Source organism: Galleria mellonella, unplaced genomic scaffold (genome assembly GCF_026898425.1).
Source record: "Galleria mellonella isolate WM207_F2 unplaced genomic scaffold, CSIRO_AGI_GalMel_v1 utg21, whole genome shotgun sequence".
NCBI classification, from domain to species: Eukaryota; Metazoa; Arthropoda; class Insecta; order Lepidoptera; family Pyralidae; genus Galleria; species Galleria mellonella.
The window spans coordinates 1442197-1451400 of NW_026442037.1; the positions used below are offsets into that span (position 1 = coordinate 1442197).

General features: G+C 32.5%; 1 long non-coding RNA gene across 2 annotated transcripts; it reads left to right on the plus strand.

Annotated features, from left to right (window-relative positions):
- Positions 1 to 598: 598 nt before the first annotated feature.
- Positions 599 to 9204, plus strand: LOC128200566 (uncharacterized). Of its 2 annotated transcripts, XR_008252775.1 has the most exons (4): positions 599 to 994; positions 6844 to 7025; positions 8630 to 8792; positions 8961 to 9204. It is a non-coding gene; the product is annotated as an uncharacterized LOC128200566 (long non-coding RNA). The 2 variants fall into 2 exon arrangements; XR_008252774.1 differs by lacking the exon at positions 599 to 994 and having other exon boundaries at positions 5319 to 7025.

The window sequence follows — 9204 nt, forward strand, 5'->3', positions numbered from 1 at the left end:
TGTCGTATCAAATGTCCTAACATTTTCTCTCTTCTGACTTTAATAGTTTTTATGATTTGTCTATTTTCCTTAACACTACGTAGGTCCTCCTCATTACTAATTCGATCTTTCCAGCTAATTTTCTCCCGCACCACATTTCAAAGGTTTTAAGTTTGTTTGTTTCTTTCTGGGTTAGTGTTCACGTATCACGTGTATATAAAGTTATATTTCAGATATAGCTCTTGTTAAAATGAAAGTGTTTCTTCGAAAATGCTATATCACAGCGGAATGCCCAAGATACTGTCGAGATTTTAACATTGTATATAGGAACATCTATTCGAAATACAGCCACCTATCATCGTATCGTCCATTGTTTCAAAAAGGCGCACTGCGACAATGGGGCATCCTTTGAAAAATTCTTAAAGGGATTCGATATTCCGGAAAAAAAAGGCGCGCCGTCTAAGACCCGTCCGTATTACATTTTTGTAATACTTATAAAATTTTTACACTTATACCTATTGTTTCATTGAAAAATTAAATATTCTACAAAAAGTATAATTTTGTGTAATTTTTTTTATAAAACGAAACCGAACATTGCAACGTTTGAACTTCGCCCACTTTGTTTTGTTTTTCAATCATGCATTAATTATTGTAATATTATTTTTTCTTTCTAGTTATTACCCGCAAATTATTCATGTGACCAGTCTAAAAGGTAACCTATGTAGCTCCTCAGATTTAATAATAATTCGTTCAGCCGTTAAGAGGTAACATACAAATAAACTCACTTTCACATTTATAATATTAGTATCATATTTTCATCAACATTTTATTTCTTATCATCATCATCGTCTCAGCTGTTAATTGTCTACTGTTGAACATTGTGCTGTCTCATAATTTGATAGTTCAATTTCAATTTTTTTTTCTTATAGCTCATATTTTTTTTTATAGGTGATAAATCCGCGCTATCGGTATACACCGGCGGGGCATCAGTGAAGGATGATAAGCGAGGATAAAGGTCAGTTAGCCCATCGTGACGAATTCAACGAGAATTGTCCACGATGGTTTCTAGGGAGGTTGACCTGATAGGGCATATTGCTAGCAATGGGGCTGTCAAACTCCATTGCTAACAGTCTATTCCCCCCTATAGCTCACATTTTTTTTTGATGGATGAAAATGGTATGGTAACCCCGCCTGCGCGAACGGTATACGCTTGCGGAGCACCAGTGAAGGGTGATAGATGAGAATGAAAACAGGCCAGTTAGCCCATCATGATGAATTCATCAGGAATTAACCATGATAGTTTCCAGGGAGAACCACGAGGAGGTCGACCTGGTTAGGTATATTGCTAGCAATGGGATTCTCAGTCTCCATTACTAACAATCCCTTTCCCCCTTATAGCTCATATTAATTTTATAATAAGTATTAATGAGCTAAATTCTGTGTCAAGATGTTTGAATTTTGTTATTTACTTTATTATGTTTAATTGGATAAGAGGTTTTAATAAAATTTGATTCACAGATATATCCTAGATGAATAAAGGTTACTTTTATTAGAATTAATGCAAACTTAGTTTCGTATTACAACAAGTCATGTTAGAATGTTGTAGCTTAGAAATAAATAAGTAGGAGTTAACAAAAGGGCACGTCTTGAAAGTCAACAAACATTTGCCGTTTAATACAGAAAATTAAAAGACACTATTGTCGTTGTGTGTTGCTGAAACATTAGCTCTTGAAAAGGCGATATTTAGAGCTTACATGGCGTCTTTTCAAGAGCTAGATAAATGGTAATAGCGGTAAAACAATATGATAATTGCGCGACTCTGTTAAGGTGACCGACTTGCTTAGTAATTAAAATACTTTTTTTTATAACCTAGTTTTTTTTATCTAGTTTTTAAGATCTATCTCATAAAAAAATATATGATAAATACGGTAGCGAACCCTCTTTTTTATTATAAAAAGTAATAATGGATTTGTAGTGTCGCGTATACACTTACAAAAAAAACCTAACTACCTACTAGGTAAGTAACTGAATATATTTGGGATAAAACAATTCGGATTGTCTTTTGTTTTTGAAATGAAAATATAAATGATTGTAAATCATTATATATAGAGGGAGTTATTTTTGAAAACCAAAAAATGGAAATTTGCAACTGTACATAATAATTTCTAATAATATTCTATTCTATTGTATTTTAGGTTTTGGAAAAATATTTCTACGTAAATTTTCTTGAAATTGATAAAATAGTTTAACCGTTGTCTAAAATACAAAACCCAAAAACAATGTTTATAAATTTATTTTTCTTCTACTCGTATAATATAACTTCTAAATCATTTGAAAAATACAACCTTAATGTAAAATTATATTCGTTATCGTCCGTACAATGTTTTGGTGCTTTGATATATATTTTACAAAATAATTTAAAAGCTCGTTAAGCCCAACAAGCCGATGGAGGGCGTATTGTGTTTAGACTCTGGCATCCAGGTAATTTGCATTTAGAAAACATAGGTACGAATTTAAAGCGGACAATTAAATAAGCCACGCAGTTATAAATGAGTTTAATTCAATTGTTTCTAACGAAATTTTGTATATATGCTGGACATCATTTGGAAAAGTATATATATAAAAGTCATTAGGCCTATTATTATTTTTTATATTTTATTTTACTTTTCTATTCTAACAATATATATCAAATTAGTATGAAATAAAACAAAAAGTACACAATATATACTTTAACTTTACGCATGTTTTTTCTCACTTTAATTCTGTAACTCCAATTATGTTAAATAAGATGTCAATGATGAATGTTAAAAATATTAAACATAAGAAGTATAAGTGTTGGCTTCAGTCTGCATCTTATATTCCTGATTTGGATGAATACAATCACATTGCAACAACGTCTCATTCAGAACGAAGGTGTAGTTATTTATTATAAAAAGATATATAACGTGATTATATATGATATCATTGGTATATATCGCCCACCTAGTCATAATAGGAACAATATATATCAGTATTAACAAAAAGTCGAATTATTTAAAATGATGAATGTGGAGGAAATGAAAAAGATGCGTCTGAATGGAAGCAGTTGGCGTTTCATTGTTTCTGCTCATCCCAATGAGAAACATGTGACAGATATGTATGTATATATATATATATATATATATATACCTAATCCAGTAAAATATATTTATATATAAAATATATTTTACTGGATTAGGTGTTATTTTGTAAAACAAATAATCAGTAAGTTAAAATAACTTTTGTACCTATGTCCATTAGTACACAAAAAATATCGACGTTTATAATGGCAAATGACTTGTGTTTATTTAATTGGTTTATTTTGTTTTAAGTTCCAAGTACCAGTTATTTTGATTTAAGAACTAAGCTACGGAACCGATATTGATAATATTTCTATGGGAATTGATCTAAAAGTGTACCCTTTTAAATAAAAAAGTAATGGAGTTATGAGGTAATAAATATAAAAAAAATCACGAAATTGAGAACCAGAGGGAGACTTTGTACAAAAGTCGATTGCTTGGGTACCACTGTCCTATTCGTGTTTCAACCGTGAAGCAGTTGTGTTTGCATGGCTGTGTTTCGGTTTGAAGGGTGGGATATGGCGTAAATTTACTGGGTACAGAGGAATAACACCTGAGTCCTCAGGAATGGCAACGCATGGGGATATCATGGGCGAAACAGTATACTCTGTTATGTCCATGGTACAGCTCATGTCTATAGGCGACGGTTACCACTTTCCATCAGGTGGGCCGTCAGCTTGTTTGCCATTCTAAGTTGTATAAAAAAAAAGAACATGTTCCTTTTTAAAAAACCGCTTGAAAATATCATCTTTACAAGTAAAGCGAAATTAATCATTCTATAGTGGAATTATCTAGACAGTTAGACTATAGGCTGTACTGAAATAACTGACAAACACATATGCATATAGCTTAATTACTTTTTTTAGCAATCGGACAATTAAAATCTAAAAGATACCGTCTAAACAAAAGTATAATTACTTGACCACTAATAAGAAATGTATGTAGGTAGATAGATAGATACTCTTTATTGTTTCCTCCAAAAGATTACAATAGTAAACTTATTATAAATACAAATGATTACAAGAAATAATCACAATGAGAAAACAATGGGCGACCTTATCGCTAAGAGCGATCTCATCCAGGCAACCTTTGGATGGAGAGGAGTAATTTGATATCAAGTCCAAATGGTATAGATTGGAGACAAGTATAATGTCGGCCATCTTAATATTTAATAATCACTTAAGCAGCCCCAAGTTGCTTTATAACATTAATTTATTATTAACCCTATAATGTGTTACAACCTCGAGCTTGTTAATTATGTATTATTACAAAGACAATATACTCGTGCCACAATAAGAAAACTAGTTACTGACTCGGATCGTCATCATTTCAACCATTAAATGTCCAATGGTGAATATATACCTCTCCTATAGACTGCCATAAAGAACGGTCCTGAGCTGCTTGCCTCCATTGACTCTTTGTAATGCATGTAAATGCGTCCCTCCATCTAGTAAGGGATCATCCTAAACCGTTTGTGGCTATACAAAGTCGACTACTCAAGAGAGAAAAAAACTATTTTCCCTATCGACTTAATGAAATGAAATTCCGAAGTTTCGGACTCAATTTCGTGTTTTCGTTCATACCTAAATCGGCCCAGTAAATGGAGCTTAACATTTCGTTCGTCATAAATCCTACCATAAAAATCCAAAACAATAATATTTTTAATGTTTTTAAACGGTAAATATTATGTAATTTTAACTTTAAATTTGTGTTTCGTTCGGTTTCGAAATTTCGGAAAACATTTCATGGTAGGCCCACAGATTCCTATCTTCGGGCAACTTTGATTCTTCTGCGGATATTCTCATTTCAGATACTATCACGCAAAGAAACTCTAAGCATAGTCCTCTCTATAGCTCGTTGAGCAACTTGAAGCTTTTATATACAGCCAACCGTGCATTAACTTGGATGATAATTGACATTGGTCTCTCCTGTAAGGCGGGTTTCGCCAGTAGTTGACACTCTTGGTAAGTGAGTTGCCAACCGTAGTTAGGCTTTGGTAGTGTTTTTAGAAGAACGCTGCTGCTTATCCCTTGATCTTAATAGTCAAGGGATGAGCAGCAACGCCAGTTGCCTCTTACGAAACACATGGGAAAGGAAGAGGTTTAAAAAGTCTTGGATACCAAGGCTTAATAATGGTCGTCTTTACACTTAGACGCCACCTGTTTTATTTTATATCACACTATTCACCATCCCCAGAAGTTGTCGGGCAAATATGCAATAGAAACGAGATCGCTTCTTTTACTTACAATTACTTAAATGTTTTTTCTTTTTATGTACTTTGTTTTTGTGACTGCACCAATATTGATATAACAAAGTTTTAACAATAATTACTTTTCTGCTTACGTTATGAGGCCTGTGGTCAATAGTGGAAGCTTAGAAGGATTAATAAATCACTGTGACATCATATCATTCTGGGAGGAGGGGATTGTCATAGTTAGTAGAATTAAATAGCATACAGTGGGATAAATATTATCCTGGGTGGAGGGGATTGTTAGTAATAAGAAGTAGTGATCCCATTGCTAGCAGTATATCCTGTCAGGTTGACCTCCACGCCGTTCCTCTGGAAACCATAGTGGTTAATTCACGACAAAGTCATCATGATGAGCCAACTGACCTGAGTTCTTTCCATCTTTACCTTATAATCTTTCACTGGTAGTCTACCAATGTGTGCTAATAGTACAGGTTACCATTCTGTATCACCCTTCGATAATATAAGATTATGTTCCAAAAAATGAAATCGACTTTATTTGTAGCAAAACCAGTTATTGTGATTTAAAAAGTAATGAAACAATTCTATGGGACCAATCCGTAAGCATATCTTTTTAGATAAAACTTAATTTTCCAAATCGGTTTACAACTGACGGAGTTATGAGGTAAGGAACATAAAAAAATACAACCGAATTGAGAACATTCTTTTTATCGAAGTCAGTTAAAAAAAAATCTATTCTGATAACTAAGGTAAGCCTCCGCTCCCAGTAATTTCACTGGCACTATCTCGCCTTTCTAACTAGAACAGAACAATGCTAGCATACAGCTGTTGGCAGCAAAAACACGACTCAAACAATACAAACGTCTGTAATACAAAAGTCCATCTGTCTGTTTGCTTAGTTGCTAGGTGGTAAAATCCTTACTAATATTATAAATGTGAAAGTGAGTTTGTTTGTTTGTTACCTTACAGCATCTTAACGGGTTAACTAATTACTATACAAATTAGTATACACATACTATATGGTATGTAGAAGGATATAGGCTACTTTTTATTTCGGTCAGTAAGTAAGTTAATTGATGCTGTTAATTAAATGGCATAAAATGAGGACTTTTCAAATTTTTATTGTAAGATTAAAAAAAAAACTGTGTTACCACCATTGATACGAATCACACAATCACATCTACTTGGCGTACTTAAAATCAGTTTAAATTCTTTTTTGAAAATAAGTTTAAATTGACTGAACAGAATTAATAACGATAAAAAAAAAGTTAAAATAAAAATCCTTAATTGCGGCAATACTCGATTCTACCAAGTACTTGATCTTGATTTGACACTTTTGATGTGTGTAATTATTAATTAACATTCATATAATTAAAAAATTGCAGCCAAATTGAGAATTTTCTTTTTTAAATCACTTATTTTAAAACTTACATTAGTCAAACTTTACTAACATATGTAACGCACAAAGTCATGCATTATCATCATTAATTACTTAGCCGAAATTCCTAATATACAATAAAGTATACATTGGCGAGAATATATATTTTATTTGTACAGAGTTGACAAGCTATTAAATTAGGTTGGGCCTACAAACGAGGAACATCAAGCTACGCCGGCGAGCGGAGTTTACGAGCTAGGGCGAATGGCTAAATATTCCAGCCTAATTGATGGCGGTCGAACACCGAGCCGGCCACGTTACTCCTCGTAATGGCTCAAAAATGATTGAATGCTTGAAAAAAGTTTGTATATTGAAAAAGTATAAAAAAAAAATATAATTTTTCTTTCTTAATAAAATTTTGAACCTAGTTAGAGTTCAAAATACACACAATAGTGTAAGTCACAATGTATAGATATGTTGTGTAACACAAGAGTTTGCACAACATATCTATAGGTGACTACTGATAACTGAGAAGGGATTTCTGAACTTCCCAAAGAAATGGAAATAATAGGTTGTCGTGTGCGAGAAATTGGGAAATAATAATAATCAGCACTTTTCTTTGATAATAATAAGATTGTCCTTTCCTAATTATACCCAATGTGTAATTAAGAAAGGAAAGTTTGTGATTGTCGATCCTTACAATGGCTGACTGACTTTCCTCCAATCCTAGGAAAGGGGTGCTCTTCCATTTCGTTCACGGTGCCCGTTTAGAATACATTTCGATTTGTCCACTAAAGTTTGTAAGTCGTGGTTAGTAGTTGAAGCAAAGTGTTTGAAAGAGAATTGTCTGTTTGTATTGGATTGAATCTCTCTATCTTTCGTTTATAATAGTGATGATGAATTTTTGACGTAATTGGATATTTTGACCCAAGTTAGTGTGAACTATAATGTTGGCTTTCTTATAATATAATTGAAAACAACGATGTCTGGCTCTTTTGTCATACTCGTGAACGGATGATGCTTGTAGGAGCATATATTATGTATCCATTCAAATTTCTATAGTTGGAAATAACATATTTAAAATAGATGTTTCTTACAAGATTTTTCATTGACACTTTAAAAATACTTTCGTACAAGTTTATATAAATGAATATTATTTTTTTATTATATTTTATTCTATAATCTAAGCCTATCAGCTCCAAGGTAGTATTCCCATCGCTATCTTCCAATATCAGCTCTTCCCAGAAAATCAACGAGAAAAATGTATAAAATTACTTATGCAATAACCTTCTATTGAGAGTTATTCCTGGAAATGTTATTAAGGCCTGAATACAATCGTATCCAACATAACTCATTAAACTTCTATAAAGAGTTTCTCTTTATTTGTATGTCCCTACACAAGCCTTTCCAAGGATTGAGTAAATTCTGTAAAATCAAAGATTTACATGTTACTGACAACTAATATAAAATAATACGATATGTTGGATTTAATACGAATTAATTAATGTTTTTGGTTTATATAATTTTATAACTATCTTTTTCTATAAAGTATTTATATTTTCCAATGTCTGTAGCATAAAAACAAATATTTTGTATACGGCAGTGAAATTACTTAATATTATAATCCTTAAGAATGGCTGAGGCTGAATTTTAATGAAAATTTTAATGAAAATATAACAAAGAATGAACCGATTTTAATATTCTAATGCAAAAATAAAACAACTTTAAAAAGGGCACATTTATTGTTGTATTTTCTTAAAAGAGGGGCTTGCTGAAAACCAGTGCTGTGCTATATACGTGCTAGTGCAATATGCACTGGGACACTTACAGCATCAGCTGAGCCGGTTCTTTTGCCGAATATGAGCTACTTCTTACATATAATATTTCTGTATTTTATATTGTACTATATATTTTTCTTACAATAAATATTTTCTATTCTATTTTATTCTAAATCTCTCTCTTCAGTCGTACACTCTTGGCAGAGTGGTCGTGGTTTTCACAATGACGGTGGATCGTCGGTGAGGCTCTCCTTCGCGATTGAGGTCCTCGCAGTATGTCTCCATCTACTTCTGTTCGCCGCCGAGCGAGAGCATTCCACAATAGATTTCTGTGTAGCCGTTTTGATGAGGTCAGTCCATCGCGTTGGCGATCTACCCCGAGAACGTTTGCCTTGTACCGCTATTATTCTAAATTATTCTAAATACCTCTATATGATTACTTAAAAAAAAAAATCGACGGCGATCTTTCTGTACATTACTGTTTTTGATTAACCATTATTATATATTTATATTTACAGCGCTATATATGAATGAATACATATCATATAAGAAAATTGGAAGCAAAATGATAAAAAGTCAAGAATCCAGTACTTAAAGTTATCCTGAAGTTACTCGAGTAAATGAGTCAACAGACGACTCACTTGAAAAGAACAAGAAGGGAGTTGCACAAGTTATTCGAAGTTATGACGACTGAGATAAAGTTTGCGTCTGTATGTGTAAAATATGATACATATTATGATATATACTATTGATATATGACAA